Source organism: Rhinoderma darwinii, chromosome 1 (assembly GCF_050947455.1).
Source record: "Rhinoderma darwinii isolate aRhiDar2 chromosome 1, aRhiDar2.hap1, whole genome shotgun sequence".
Lineage (NCBI taxonomy): Eukaryota > Metazoa > Chordata > Amphibia > Anura > Rhinodermatidae > Rhinoderma > Rhinoderma darwinii.
The window spans coordinates 581,569,552-581,586,561 of record NC_134687.1 but is presented as its reverse complement, the minus strand read 5'-3'; positions in this window follow the sequence as shown (position 1 = coordinate 581,586,561).

Genomic DNA, 17,010 nt, shown 5'->3' with positions numbered 1-17,010 from the left:
GTGACACCCAGGGGAGGGGGGGGCCCAGTCAAAAGTTTGCTATGGGGCCCAGTCTTTCCTAGTTACGCCCCTGTATATATATATATATATATATATATATATATATATATATATATATATATATATATATTCAAATCTTAATATATACTCAGAGCTGACCTCATCATAATATTTAATGCTTCTCACTTATAGTTACTATATAGGTTGTTCCCCATGTTTTTCTTCAGTCGCTCAGCTCCCACATGTGTTTAGTACATTAGCACATAACGGTGAGGCTGCTTCCTACAACACAGCAGGTGTTGAATGCTACTGTTTCCTTTAAAAATAGCGAGTTTGGGTTTCCCCACGCTGATGTTACACGTCAGGCCTTGTCACTGAACACACAATGACAGACATGATGTCACTTTGGTTTATTGGAACAAGTCTGGATTTTTACAATCGGCATAAGGCTATAAACTGCCATTAAGCACTATTAATGACCGCCCTGCTCCTATAACTTTCACAAACATACCTTTTATAACCCTACAGAATATATTACATTACTGTTTATGTTACACATTGGAGTTACTGTAAATGATAGAAAAAACAGAAAATGTCTCTTTCCCATAATGGAGGAAATAAGCAATTCCCATTCTTCCTCTTCTAAAATAATACCAGAAATGTGAATGTTTCCTGCACATCGGTCACAATGTTCTTCCAGAGTGATATCGTGTTATTGACTCTGATGAAGTACATCATGTGGACTGCGTGTGTCCTCTTAGCTTCATGACTTCCACAGTGTGTCCTACACTTGTCAAGAGTCCTTCTCACAGTTCTCTGCAAGCTAGAAGATAATGTAACCGGAGTCCTCTGTTGATTTTCAACTTCATTTTATTTTATTTCTTGAGCAAAATAGATGACACTTTATGTCCGGTTTGCATTCTGAATGATGTAGAGACGTTCCCAACCTTTTACTATTTCCAACCCTTGCATACTAAATGGAAAAACACTGGTTAAAAATAAAATGGAAAAGGAGTTAGGGATATTAGTCGACAGTAAAAGTAACTGTAACAACCAGTGTCAGGCAGCTGCTACCAAGGCAAATATGTAAGATGATTGGATGCATTAAATAAAGGATAGATGCACGCGATGAGAACAGTTCTACCACTTTACAAATCACTACTCAGACTGCACATAAAATATTGTGTACAGTTGGGCTCCAGTTTACAAGAAAGGCATAGTAGAGCTTAATGGTGGACTGCATTACCTAGTTAAATAGTTTTTTGTTTTTTTTTGTAAATTCTTTATTTTAGGGTTTTCCAACAAACAAAAAGGAAGGAAGGGTACAACAATAAAAAAGGGAGGGGGCAACAGATCATCTTCACAATGCGAAACATCTATTAATATAATAATGCATCTCAAACAATACAATCCGGCATAATAATGTTATATTGAGAAATCAATATGGTGTTGACCTTAAAACATGTGGCATTAAATCCCTTGATCCAATATACGGAAAATCTTGTGAGTAGATGACTTGCCTCAGGAAGAAAATTTGATGGTTATATAAATGTGGGATCAGGCTGTAGTATTAGCTAATTAGGATAAATCTACAGATTTATAAAATTGTATCCAATTGTCCCATATATGTTGGAATTTGTCTAGGTCTTGGTTCAAAAGCCATTTAGTTTTTTCGTACGATTGTATTATATTTATTTCTCTTAACCACTCAGTTATTGTAGGGGGATCAACCTCTTTCCAGTGTCTAGCTGTTAAGGTCTTTAAATAAAATAGGTTTTTTTAAGATTATATAAAAGACAGCTTGGGGTGACCTAATAACTACGTATACATATGTGAAAGGTCAGTACAAAGATCACTCAATATATTCATAGCTAGGATTGTAATTATAACAAGTGTGCATCCTCTATGTTTACAGAAAGAAGGTGTATACATAATCATAGGAAAGGGTTCTTTACTGTAAGAGCAATGAGATTATGGAACTCTCTGTAAGAGGAAGTTGGCATGTTCAACTCATTTAAATAGTTACAAAGGGATCTGGATGACATTCTTGAAAGTTATAATATAACAAGTTATATGATGGGGCATAGATAGAGGGATATAATTTTTTCACTAAATATTTCAAATTTGGCTCCTGCCTCATGGTTTGTTTTTTTTGCCTTCCTCCCGATCAACATTGCAGAATAGTTTTAATAAATGTACGTATGTCTTTTCTCAACCTCACAAACTACAGTATGGTACTATGTTACTTTTCTCATAGGAACCACTTTCAAATGCGACATATATATAAAAAATATGACCTAGTCAGATGTCTCTTACCCTAGTATTAACTGCCAGCAAGATGGTTTTGACTCAGATGTCAAGTTTTAGAAACACTATGATATAATAGGGCACAATAACATGTAGAGCTGCTACCACCATGGGAGCCAGATGCACGGGGATCACTGATGTCCAGCATCACCCTGTTGCCCAGTTACCCACCAATCCCTATCATTCTTATTTATAATACATATTACCCATATGCTCTTGTATGTTCTCTTTAAGAAGCAATTTCACTCAGAGAAGCAGCTTGTCCTGTATTTTATCCTGTATGACAGGCACCGTTCCCTCGCTTATGCACTAAAGTGGAGCACTCAGCATCTAGTTGGTTCTAGAAAGAAATGAAAAATCAGAGCTCCTCTTTTTTATCTAACCACATATCTAGGGTGCCCCCTCCCAAATGGCACTCAAGACAAAAGCCTACTTTGCCTACCCCTCAATCCAGCCACGATGGATCAATAAATATGTACTTTTCCCAGTACAACCCACCTGGATATTGAATATAGATCATAAGAGGATTGATATCTGTTTTATCCACACAATTACATAAAAGGAAACTCTTTAGGTAAATCTATAAAGATGTTTAGTCAATATAACTGGTTTAATAGAAAATACAACTTGTTGGCTTCCTCACTTAAGAAATTTACAGATCAGAATGACACCTAAGAATGATCCAAAAATCATAAATGCCCTAACATCTTCTAGAATATGAGGCCCTAAAAATGCTAGGTTGGTGCTTGATTGGTACATTTCCTCAATGATGGAAACAAACAAATGTTTAGCCACTTTGAAGAGGTTCTCTGCTTTGGACAATCCCTATTTGTTAGAAGGGTCTCTTGGCAATAAACAGATCCCAAACTGTCCCTCTTCTGGGAACCCCAGGGATCAGCTGTAATCTGTGATTAAACCGGGCAGTTTGTCTTCACTTTTCCTGCAGCGCCACCACAGGGAAAACTAAGCATTACACAGTGCTCATTCACATCAATAGGTTCCCTGTGTAATGCAGAACAGGACGGATCCTCCAGAGCGAGACACTCTTTGTCACCACTCTCAACTTTGGCCAAGAGATTTGTATCCAGAACACAGGATATTCCTCTATTAAATCAGAATTCCCTAGTAGGGTATATGAATATAGGTTTTCTAAACCAGACAATCCCTTTTATAAAAAACTTTGCCTATTTCTGAAAGTGTGTACATATAAACCTGTAATATAGCAAATGATAACAGTTTGGAACTTGTTAACATGCAGTAATAAAATTGTTTCTTCTCTGCTTACATTCATCCAAATATGATGAGAAGAAGAAAGTAGTTTCATAGGTTTCTTCATGCCCGCCTTACGATAACCTGGGCAGTAAGTTATCTAACTCAGCCTGTGATAATGGGTTTCTCTCATGCTAACATAGTACTCTTCCCTTTTTTTCAGTAGGAAGATAATAGGGTACAATCCCTGTCTCCCCTTACCTTATATTACTAAACAGATGTAACCTTCTCTATTAGCTGCCAACTTTCGTGTCATCTAAGTGCCCATCCTTTAGCTCACTCAGCCACTTTCAATGATTGAGTTAGCATTTTAGTGTCCTTGTTCCCTGTTTTGGACAGAATACCTAGATTTTACCCAGATTTCTATCCCCTACTCCCCTGATGTTCATGGATGAAAAATGTACATTACTATTTTAGAAATAGACTATTATACAGGCTTTTGCCAGTATCAGATCTATGTTCTCTTGCACGATAGATGGACATCAATCAATCTTCAGAAATGTTGCAGAACTTTTATGGGTTTTTTTTCTTTTCATATTTTTCAGCAAAATGACAAGTATTTCAATGAAAGTGCTGACATTTCCTGGACATCATAGAGGATATCCTGTGCCTAAATGTTAAATCAACAGAGGAAATACAATTGCTTTATGAGTTCCTTCTGTCCACAGTAATTCAAATTTTTTATCTTTTCTGCTTGTCATATTGATATTGCAATGAAACTGTTTTATTGTTTTGTTCATATCAAGGCATGTTATCTGGACTTGAGGCATAGTCAGTCACAACCAAATCATAAACTATGAAGATCACCTATTACTACATGATACATTAAAGACGAACATATCAATTGCTCTACATCCATACAATATGAAGCTCGTCCACAGAATTGTCTGTATAAATAAATGTAGCAGAGCTGAATTTGTCACACTACACAGGGGTATCACAATGTGCTTTCTGTGGTTTTCCATAGAACTGCAGAAAAACCTACTTGGTTATCTCACTCAGAGTCATATGAATGTGCAAACAATACATTTGTTCCAAGAAAATACACAGTTCTTGTTACCATAGGCACTACGGGCAGATCCATAAATTCTAAAATATAGGATATATCTAGTGATTTGTAACATTTTTCATTATTTGAACGTTGTCTTCAACATATTTTAGTTAAAAATTTCACAAAATTCATAATAAATGTCTCATACTGCAGAATGCTATAAAAAGGCACAAGTTCTGCTCCAGTTGTAACCATTTGCATAGCAAAAATCTGTCGTTAGATATTAATAAATATATTGAACAGTCAGGTTATTGAGTAGTCTAAAAAAAAAGTCTGCTTCATAAAGATCTCACCACCTGCAAGAGTTTTTAAGATCCTGCTATGCTGGTTTATAAGTTAGGTCATATTGCTAAATTTGTCCTTATGGTTTTTCTTTAAATGGTCACTAACTTATCTGAAAACATTTCTTTTTTTCCCAATAAAGTTTTTATAAAGTTTTTTAAACAATATATAGACATAATTGCAAAGACTTGAACATGGAGCAATCACATGAAGATCAGTTGTCAACGGAATCAGAACAGAAAGATTCCAATAATAATAACAATCAAAATTTACAACATACCATCTGCGAGTAAAAGTGTCAGCATATGCAAATAAAGAAACCTACAATATCAGTGTGAATACAAATATAGATGCAGTAGTACAGTCACAAGAAATATGTAGATAAAGGGTACATTCAGACTTCGCAACCCTTAGATTCCCCAGCTGGAAGAGGATTATGGTAGGTGGAGAGAGGCCAGAGGGAGAGTGTGTGGACTTGAGAACTCTGTCCAGTATATCCACCGGGAATACATTTTTTCTAAAGTATGTGTTCTAATAGCCCATGTTTGTTTTCCATCTTAAATGAGAAATTAATCTGATTTATCAATTCCACTTCTGAGAATATATCAGCGCATTTCCATTTACGGGCAGTCATGAGTCTGGTCGCCAAAAGTATAACACGCTACAGTTCTTCCATGACTCAGGATACGATCTAGATTCAGGAAGCATAAAGCCAGACCAGGATCCAAGGAAACGCGCAACTCCAGAATCCAGGATATCAGTTGGAAGGCGATAACCCAAAGATTATGGACTAAACCACACTCCCACCAAGTATGTAAGTAAGTACCTCTCTCCCCACACCCCCTCCAACACATATCTGAAGCAGAGGAAGACATTTTTTAGAGACGTGCTGGAGTGAGATACCAGTGCAAGATAATCTTGCATAACATCTCCCAGTGCACCAAACTCTTAGAGATTGTCTTAACAAACGCCATAGCTTTAAAGGGAGTCTGTCACCAGAATGTCCATATTAAACTAGTACCAGGGTATCGTAGAGGAGACTAACCCTTTTCTAACATTTGTTTTCATTTTCTGACTAATGCCTCCTTTGTAGAGAAATCTGTTGTATTACGTTTATGCTAATGAGCATTTAGATGTCATGAGGGCATTACGATTGCACCTAAATGCTCTTACTTCGCTCCCCAGTTCAACCCCCTCCCTTCTTACATTGATTGATAGGGGCCAGGCAGCGTAATCGGCGTGTTCATGCTTGGCCCTCGTACTATCTGTAACGCGCGCGCATCCCTGCTCTTCACTCGGCTCATGCGCCGAATAAAGAGCAGGGACACTGCGCATGCACAGTACTTTCTTACCCCTGTTTTTTGCATATCCTCAAGACAAGACAGACTATCAGTTCACTGAGGGATCAGGTTACAGCTGCTCATAGAAGTCTATTCAGATAGGAGGGGGATCAGAAAGAGTGAGAGAGAGAGATAGATAGATAATAGATAGATAAACAGATCGATAGATAGATAACTGGATGGATGGATAGATAGATAAATAGATAGACAATGAATCAATAAATTTATATCCGAGAGAAAGAGAGAGAGACAGACAGACAGGTGCTACAGCTTCTAAGAGTATGGGCGTGATTAATTGTCTAAGTAACAAAACCTAAAAATTGGAGTCTGACACACCAAAGTAAATATAAAACAATGTAACTTTATTGAAAAAATAAAATAACACACGTTTAAAAACAGAGATGATTTCCACAGTGCGGAAAGACAACCAGATTGTACAGAGAAAATAAGGTAATCCTATAAATAGTAGATGCCACAGTGTGGCCACAAGAAAACGAAATTACAACATATTACAAACATATACTATATATGTAAATAATATATGATGCGATAAGAGGACCTGCTCAGCAACAAGTAAGTGAATTCTCTATCAATACCGACAGATGGTAGAAGGTGAATTTGTACTGATACTGTAGTGACGAGCAATTAACAAGATATGTACCAAGTAAAACTATCACATGGGGCACCCAGGATAATACCTGTGTTCATAGTAAGCGAAGTACCTGTATAGATATATGATCAAGTGAGAAAGAAATTTATATGTCCTGAATAGGATTAAATGCTGAAAAAGAACTCTTACCCATCATAGAGGTCACCGTCTCTGGTGTCAACCCCTTATGCATTAAAAAATGGCGTAAGTAGAACACAACCACAATTGACTTAAAAACAACACCATGAAAAATCCTGACACCCTACAGGAAAGCTGCAAAACCTAGGCTTTCATTCAAGCCCTTAGGTTGTAATGTTTTTGGTTTCCAAATCCATTTGGATTCTACTCTCAACAGTTTTTTCATTAAGGACCCTCCTCTCATGTCAAGTTTCACGTGATCGATACCTTTGATTTTTAGGTCTTTGGATACACAATTGTGATGCAAGAAAAAATGTCGTGGTAAAGTTTTCAGAAAATCTATTTTGTCCAGGGCTGTCCCCCTAGCTGACTCAATACTATTGACATGTTCACGCGTTCTGATTTTAAGTTCCCGAGTCGTAAGGCCAATATAGATTTTCGGGCAAGGGCAATATGCATAGTATATTACGCCCTTCGTATTGCAATTGATCGGCCAAGTGATCTTATATGTTGATTGGCCTGATGAATCAACAAAGTCATCACTGCTAACAATATTTGGACATGCTATACATCTCCCGCATGGGTGGCACCCCCATCTGGGTTTGGATGCTCCAAAAATTGGGTTGACCACCTGAGGTTGGTGATAGCTATAGACTAAAGCATCGCGGAGATTCCTTGCCCTTCTTGATGCGACCGCAGGCTTTGTAGGTAGTATTTCTGCTAGGATCCCATCGGTTTGTAAAATGGGCCAATGTCTGGACAGACATTTCCGCATTTCACCCCATCTATCGTGGTAGGTAGTAACGTACCTGATTTTATTATCATCATTCTTCTTAATAGTAGGATGAAGTAGTTGAATACGTGTCGCTTTGCATGCCCTCCTGTATGCTCTATTTATACATCTCCTGGTATAACCCCTGTCGGAAAAACGTTGTTTAAGGATAATCGCTTGCTTTTCGAAATCCTCATCAGATGAGCACAATCTCCGTATTCTTAAAAATTGCCCAACCGGAATAGACTGAATCAAATGTCTTGGATGCAGTGAAGAGGCATGCAGATAGGCTGCTCATAGAAGTCTATTCAGAGAGGAGGGGGATCAGAAAGAGGGAGGGAGAGAGACAGATAGATAGATAATAGATAGATAAACAGATCGATAGACAGATAACTGGATGGATGGATAGATAGATAAATAGATAGACAATGAATCAATAAATATATATATATCCGAGAGAAAGAGAGAGAGATAGACAGACAGACAGGTGCTACAGCTTCTAAGAGTATGGGCGTGATTAATTGTCTAAGTGTAGGGACTCGCAAGACGATAAGGACCCTTGACGTCGATTTTTGGCCAAAATACCAACTAATACCTCATGTTTATCATGTTAATTTTTCCAGGGTGCAGCCAGGCCGTTTAATGTTGAGACTGGGGTGTCAGTACTTAGTGTGGTACACATAGAAAGTACTGGGCAGCCCATCTAATCGAATAGTATGGGCATGATCAATAGGCTGCAAGCTGGCATACTGCTCTACCCATAACCGTGTGATTGGCACCCTTATATAAGCCTTATCTGTGTGCAATGAAAATACTAAGCATCCACCCCCCTCATGACTAGTAGGAGTGAGAGTGGTGGTTCATCAGTATTTTGCACCTGTGCGACCTCCCTCCACGTAGCAGAGTGGTTGTCTGCATCCTGCTGGGAACTGGTGCTTGAACCTGCCCTTGCATCAGTAAGTATGACCCTTTTCTGTGACTTTCTTAAGTAAATACATTTAGGTCCAGAATTATTTGGACAGTGACACAAGTTTTGGCATTTTAGGTGTTTACCAAAACATATTGAATATACAGTTATATAAAAAATGTGGGCTTAAAGTGCAGACTCTCAGGTTTAATTTGAGGGTATTCACATCCTAATTTGAGGAAGGGTTTAGGAATTAAAGCTTTGGTGATCACACTGGTGATCTCGTGAACTCCAAAAGACCTGGACGTCCACGGAAGACAACAGTGGTGGATGACCGCAGAATCCATTCCATGGTGAAAAAAAGAACCTTCACAACATGTACCTAAGTGAAGAACACCCTCCTGGAAGTAGGTGTATAAGTATCTGTAGCGTCCATGGCCGCAGAACGTCGGTTTACTCATCCCCCGGCGACCGCGGCCATGGATCCGTGAGCACTGGCTCGCATCTCCTTCCCAGGAGACGCTAGCGCTCACTTCCACTCTGGTCCGCTTTGTCCCGTAAGGTGTGCGCGCACACTTGTGCCCGGCCTTAAAGGGCCAGCACGCGCACATGGGAAATCATCAACTTCCCATGATTTCCTGGACTATAAGAAGGGCCCTGCCCCTTTGCTCATTGCCTGAGCATTGTTAATTTACCCCATGTCAGCCTTGCAAATGGTCCCTTAGTATTATCCTGTTCCTGTTGTTACCCGTGCCCTGCTACCTGTATCCCGTGCTGTGTCCTTGTTCCTGAGCCTGTTAGTGTTGGAGTCGTGTCCTACTGCACTAGTGTCATCCGCCATGTCCAGTGTTATCCGCCACGTCCAATGTCATCTGCCACATCCAGTGTTATCTGCCACATCTGGCACAACCTGCTGCACCCACCTCCATCCGTACTGAAGTTTCGGCCACTATCTGGACTATTTCTGGTAATTTTTATCATGGCCCATCTGGATCAACTCACTGTTCCACCTCCGGTTCTTCCTCCTGAGACTATTGCTGTTCCACTGCCCGTTGCTCTCCCTGTTTGTTCCGGATCTACAGTTCCTCCTCTTCCTCCTCGCTTTGATGGTGATCCCAGAGCTTGTAGAGGGTTCATCAACCAATATACGGTTCATTTTAGGCTATGAGCTCATCTCTTCCCCCCTGAGGAGGCCAAAGTAGCGTTTATCATCTCACTCCTCGCTGTCAAGGCCCTCACATGGACGAACCCCATCTTGGAACAATAAGGACCTGTAACCTTGGACCTAGCCTTGTTCCTGCAGTCTTTCCATGCCGTATTCAAGGAGCCGGGCCGAACATCTTCTGCCGCAGCCACTCTGTTAACCTTCAAGCAAGAGGGTTCCACAGAAGGAGAGTATGCTATCTCCTTCCCTACCCTGGCAGCAGAGTTGGCATGGAACAATGAGGCATTGGTGCTTGCAGCCCGCAACCTTCCTTCTACTTTGGATGCCCTCATCCTGTTTGCCACTCGGGTTGACAAGAGGATCCCGGAGCACACTCTGGAGGTTTGACAGGAGCGCCGGGGTCACAGCCCAGTACCCTCGGTCCAGAGACCACTATTGCCTTCCCCTAGTGCACTACCTGAGGAACCCAGGTAGACAGAGTTCGGTTGTCCGAACAAGAAAAACAGCGCAAATGCTCTTCTGGATTCTTTCTGTATTGTGGACTTAAGGGTCATTTTGTGCGCCAATGTCTACAGAAACTGGGAAACTCCAGCACCTAGGGTTGTTGGTTGGAGAGGCAACTCTAGGTGGGACGTCTCCAAATGTCAAAACCTCTTCCAAATTATCGATTCCTGTGGCCATCATCTCCGCAGAGATATCACATTCCTCCTCTGCCTCTCTTGACTCCAGAGCAGCTGCAAATATCATCCAGCAGGATCTAGTGGATCACTTACATCTACCCACAGTTATTTTGGAGAGACCTCTGGCTGTTGCATCTGTTAATGGCCTATCATTGCCCTATCCAATTGTGTTCATCACGGAACCATTGACACTACAAGTCGGAGCTCTTCACTCAGAACAGATCGCCTTCCTTGTATTACCTAAAGCTATCAACCCTATTCTGCTGGGCCTTCCATGGCTTCGCCTACATGCTCCGTTTCTTGACTGGAGTTCTGGAAAAGTTCTTCAATGGGGTCCCAGATGCCATAGCCATTGCATGTCACAAGTTCGCCCTGTTTTGCCCCCATTGCCTCAGTCACTCTCCAATCTACCATCTCAGTATGCTAATTTTGTTGGTGTATTCAGTAAGAGAGAGGCTGAGACGCTGCCTCCACATCAGAATTATGACTGTCCCATTGAACTGGTTCCAAATGCTTCTCTTCCCTATGGACGGGTATATCCTCTCTCCTTGCCAGAGACTCTATCCATGTCAGCCTATATCATGGATAATTTGGAGAGGGGTTTCATACGAAAGTCTTCCTCCCCGGCCGGAGCCAGGGTCTTCTTCGTTAAAAAGAAAGACGGATCTCTTCGACGTTGCATTGACTACCGGGGTCTGAACCAGATCACGGTCAAGAACAAATACCCGTTGCCACGCATATACGAACTGTTTGACCGTATACCAGGAGCCAGGATTTTTTCAAAATTAGACTTGCCTGGGGCTTATAATTGGATCCGAATCCATCAAGGGGACGAATGGAAGACGCTGTTCAACACCCGAGACAGGCACTTTGAATACCTGGTGATGCCCTTCGGACTGTCTAACGCTCCCCCGGTCTTCCAGGAATTTGTCAATGATATCTTCCAAGATCTCCTCTATGTCTGTGTTGTCTATCGCGATGATATTTAGATTTTCTTCTCAGATCCGACAACTCATCGGAGGCATGTCCGTCAGGTTCTGCTGCGATTAAGGGAGAATCGTTTATATGTCAGGGTGGAGAAGTGCTTCTTTGAAAAAATTATCTGACCTTCCTGGGCTACATCATCTCGGATCAAGGTCTCAAGATGGATCCTGAGAAAGTAAAGTCCGTTCTGGAATGGCCACGTCCTCAAGGTCTGAGGTCCATACAAAGTTTTTTAGGATTCGCCAATTTCTACCGGCAGTTTATCTCAAACTTCTCATCATTGACGGCTCTCATCTCTACCCTTACCAAGAAGGGTGTGAATGCCAAGGTGTGGATTAGAGAGGCAGAATCTGCATTTATTAGTCTCAAGAAAGCCTTCACTTCAGCCTCGATCCTCCATCATCCTGGCATGTCTCGGCAGTTCTCATTGGAGGTGGACCCTTATTCTGTTGGTGCAGGTGCACTTCTGTTCCAGAGTAGCTCCAAAGGAAATGCAGTAGTATGTGACTATTACTCAAGACCTTTTTCCTCTGCAGAATGCAACTACTCTATTTGGTATCGGGAGCTATTGGCCATCAAATTGGCTCTAGAGGAGTGGACACATCCGCTAAAGGGCTCAGCTCACCCCATCCTGATCTACACCGACCACAAGAACCTCACCTATCTCCAGTCGGCTCAACGACTAAACCCCTGTCAAGCCAGGTGGTCGCTGTTCTTCACCCGTTTCCAATTTGTGTTCCACTACCGTCCCACTGACAAGAATGTGAGGGCCGATATCCTGTCCAGGTCATTTGAGACGGATGACCCGGTGGAGTCCCTTCAAAGTATCATAGACCCATCCTACATTGTCACTGCCAATCCTTCACAGGTTAGAGAGATCCCTCAGGGAGGACTTTTGTTTGGTTGACAGGCAGGAGAAGAATTCTCCGCTGGGGACACAGCTCTAAACTGGCTGGGCATGCTGGTGTTCGTAAGACCCGAGACCTGATTACTCGTAATTTCTGGTCGCCCACGCTACCCAAAGATGCTGTGGACTTTGTCTCTTTCTGCACGGTGTGTGCATCTAACAAGGTTGCTCACTCCAAGCCTGCCGGCCTGCTCCAAGCTCTGTCTATACCCAATGTCCCCTGGCAGCACATTGCGATGGACTTTGTCACAGACCTTCCTCCCTCGGCAGGGTGCAACACTGTCTGGGTGGTGGTGGACCGGTTTTCGAAGATGGCACATTTTATCCCGCTGACCGGCCTACCTTCTGCTCCCCGACTGGCAAGTCTCTTCATTCAGCACATCTTCCACCTGCATGGCTTGCCCTTTCACATTGTGTCCGATTGGGGGATTCAATTTACCTCAAAATTCTGGAGAGCCCTCAGCGGTACATCTGATGTGTTTGGGGTGAGGAAGATCCTGGACTGCAAAAGGGTAGGAGGAAGGACTTTTCTATTTTGTGGACTGGAGAGGGTTTGGTCCTGAGGAAAGGTCCTGGAAGCCAGAGGAGAACCTCAGTGCCCCTGCTCTCATTAAGAAGTTCATCACTCACTCTGGCCCCAAGAAGAGGGGGCGTAAGTGGGGGGATACTGTAGCGTCCATGGCCACGGACCGTTGGGTTTACTCACCCCCGGCAGCTGCAGCCATGGATCTGTGAGCTTTGGCTCGCATCTCCATCCCAGGAGACGCCAGCACTCACTTCCGCTCCGGTCTGCTGTGTCCCGTAGGGTGCGCGCGTACGCTCGTGCCCAGCGTTAAAGGGCCAGCGAGCGCAAATGGAAAATAATCATCATCAACTGCCCATTATTTCCTGGACTATAAGAAGAGCCCTGCCCCTTTTGCTCATTGCCTGAGCGTTGTTAGTTGTTTATCCCATGTCAGTCTTGCAAATGATCCCTTAGTGTTTTCCTGTTCCTATTGTTACCTGTGCCCTGCTACCTGTATCCCGTGCTGTGTCCTTGTTCCTGAGCCTGTTAGTGTTGGAGTCGTGTCCTACTGCACCAGTGTCATCCGCCATGTCCAGTGTCATACGCCACGTCCAGTGTCATCTGCCACATCCAGTGTTATTCGCCATGTCTGGCGCAACCTGCTGCACCCACCTCCATCCGTGCTGAAGCCTTTGCCACTGTCTGGACTATTTCAGGTACCCCTGTGCTAAGTACTGTTATAGACTCTTGCATAGCCTGTTACTATGCCAGCTGCCTCTCCGCTATTGCGGAGCGGCCTAGTGGGTCCTCATACCCTGTGATCGTGACAGTATCTAAGTCTACCATAAAGAGAAGACTTCATGAGAGCAAATAGAGAGGGTTCACCACAAGGTGCAAACCATTAATCAGCCTCAAAAATAGAAAGGCCAGATTAGACTTTGCCAAACAACATCTAAAGAAGTCAGCCCAGTTCTGGAACAACATGAAACTAAGATCAACCTGTACCAGAATGATGGGAGGAAGAAAGTTTGGAGAATGCTTGGAACGGCTGCACCACATCCTCTGTAATACATGGTGGAGGCAGTGTGATGGCATGGGTATGCATGGCTGCCTAAGGCACTGGGTCACTAGTGTTTATTGATGATGTGACTGAAGACAGAAACAGCCGGATGAATTCTGAAGTGTTCAGGGATATACTTTCTACTCGGATTCAAACAAATGCAGCAAGGTTGATAGGACGTCGCTTCACAGTACAGATGGACAATGACCCAAAACATACTGCGAAAGCAACCCAAGAGTTTTTTAGGGCAAAGAAGTGTAGTATTCTGCAATGGCCAAGTCAATCACCAGATCTCAACCCGATCGAGCTGCATTTCACTTGCTTAAGACTAAACTCAAATCCAATATGGTGGCATGCAGTGCCCAAATCATGAAGATTGTGTCACTGTTCAAATAATTCTGGACCTAACTGTATATGTCCTTTTTTTTTTTTATTAGCTTTTACCAGAAGCAAAATTTAGTCCAGTTCATGTCCACTACTGGACTAAAGGAGCTGTCCCGTCACTAAAAATGTATGGCCTATCCTCAGAATAGGCTATCAATAGCTGATGTGTCGGGTCCGACTCCTGGTGCCCCTTGCCCATCAAATGTTTTGAAGGGGTGCTTCCCTTAATTTCTTCTGGCTCACTGTGAATCATCGACACATGTAGCGGTGATTCACAGTATTGCAGCCTTCTCCCATTCACTTCAAAGCTGCAATACCTGTGAATCGCCGCTACATTCATTTCTACACGTCACAGTGAGCAAGTAGAAAAGAAGGGGTAGCAGCACTCGTACGAGCGCTGCACCCCCTTCAAAACAGCTGATCGGCGGGGGTCCTGGGAATCAGACCCCGACCCATCAGCTATTAAAGGCCTATCCTGAGGATGGGCCATCAATATTTAGGGACTAGACAACCACTTTAACAAGAATTTTTTCTTCATAATATCAAATTAGTCCCATGGATAAAAGACAAAGCTTTCTCACCTCTGAGGTTCTATAGATTCATATATTAAAATATTGATGGATTTTCCATTTTCAATAGAAAACAAATTTCCAGGTGCAGTCCAAGGGACGATAACCACATGAAAGCAGTGTGATTGGGAAGGAGGAGAATTCTAATCTAAATTTAATGGTGGAAAACCCCTTTAATATATAATGTACATGTTTTTTGATTCAGCGTTCCTTACAACACTGAAGAGATTGCTACAAGTATTGGGCCAAATATTCCATCTGGGCTCCAAAAACGAAATTTGATCAATATTTTCATCTAGTAATTGTTTTTTTAGTTAAATAATAATGTTTTCTTATTCCAAGTTATTCTGTAGAATCCAATTTCACAACCCTAATCATATTATTGAATATTAAACAAAATTCCATGCCAATATTCTCCTCCAACAATTTCAGATACATGTTATTGTTGTACACTCTATAGACATAAAATACAACAGCAATATGTCATTGATTTTCATATGAACTGGTCCTCACCTTGTGTGACAAATCTGTTGATCCAAAGACTTGATCACATGTAGTATAAATTCTACGGTAGAAACACCTAATTCTAGGAGAAGACATAGGCCAGGACAACAGCTATGACTCTTTTTTAAGCAAAACAAACTCCATGAAGATATAGTCGTTAGTTGAATTCTGACAGCGCTAAATTCATAGCTCACAATTACTGGTGCCGTGTTGGGGGGCTTAATCTATGATGAGCTTTTGCAGTGCGAGGGGCACCTACACTGTTCTTGCATGGGGCCCTCTGCTGTCTGTATCTGTCTCTACTGTCTATTCGGGTATGTTCACATGCAGTGACCAAAAACGTCTGAAAATACGGAGCTGTTTTCAGGCGAAAACAGCTACTGATTTTCAGAAGTTTTTTGAACAACTCGCGTTTTTCGCTGCGTTTTTTTATGCCAGTTTTTGGAGCTGTTTTTCAATGGAGTCAATGAAAAACGCCTCCAAAAACATCCCAAGAATTGTCCTGCACGTCATTTTACGCGCCATATTTTGACAGCGACGCGTAAAATATAGGATCGTGGGAACAGAACATCGTAATTCCCATTAAAACTCCCGAATTACGCCTGAAAACACTGTGTGTGAACATACCCTTATACCACAAGTTTCTCCAAATGTATTATTTGGTGTTTCCCAGTATCTCGCCTTATGAAGTGTTGTTCTTATGACACTATTGATAAATGTGTCCCACTTTTACATTTACCTTCTATGGATGTTCCTGCTTTTGACTTAGTTTTGATGTTTTTGGCACAAAAAAAGACAGATGAAGCCTTACAATTAGGCTCCCTATAAACCCACCTACACCCTGCCTTCCGTTAAGGGTACTTTTACACTGGCAGATGTGTTTGACGACTAATCATTGGCCCGTCTAAAAGGGCCTTAAGTTAGGACAGTTAGAAATGTATTTGCATTGTTAGGGTATGTGCACACACACTAATTACGTCCGTAATTGACGGACGTATTTCGGCCGCAAGTACCGGACCGAACACAGTGCAGGGAGCCGGGCTCCTAGCATCATACTTATGTACGATGCTAGGAGTCCCTGCCTCGCTGCAGGACAACTGTCCCATACTATAATCATGTTTTCAGTACGAGACAGTTGTCCTGCAGCGAGGCAGGGACTCCTAGCGTTGTATATAACTATGATGCTAGGAGCCCGGCTCCCTGCACTGTGTTCGGTCCGGTACTTGCGGCCGAAATACGTCCGTCGATTACGGACGTAATTAGTGTGTGTGCACATACCCTTAGAGTCTTTTTGAAAACTTTTGGCTGTATACTTACACAGTACATAATGCTAAACAGTCTCTTGCTTTCCTACAGCTAGCAAGTCTAACATTAATTCATCCTCTTCATGTAAATAATTGCTATTACAGTTTTCCATCTAGCTAAGTCAGCCTATCAGGGCTCAATGTAACCATTTTATTATTGATAAAGAACTTAGAGTCATGATTTAGGTCCTTCCCATAATTATTGATCTTGACTCTTATGTTGGGGGTTTTAA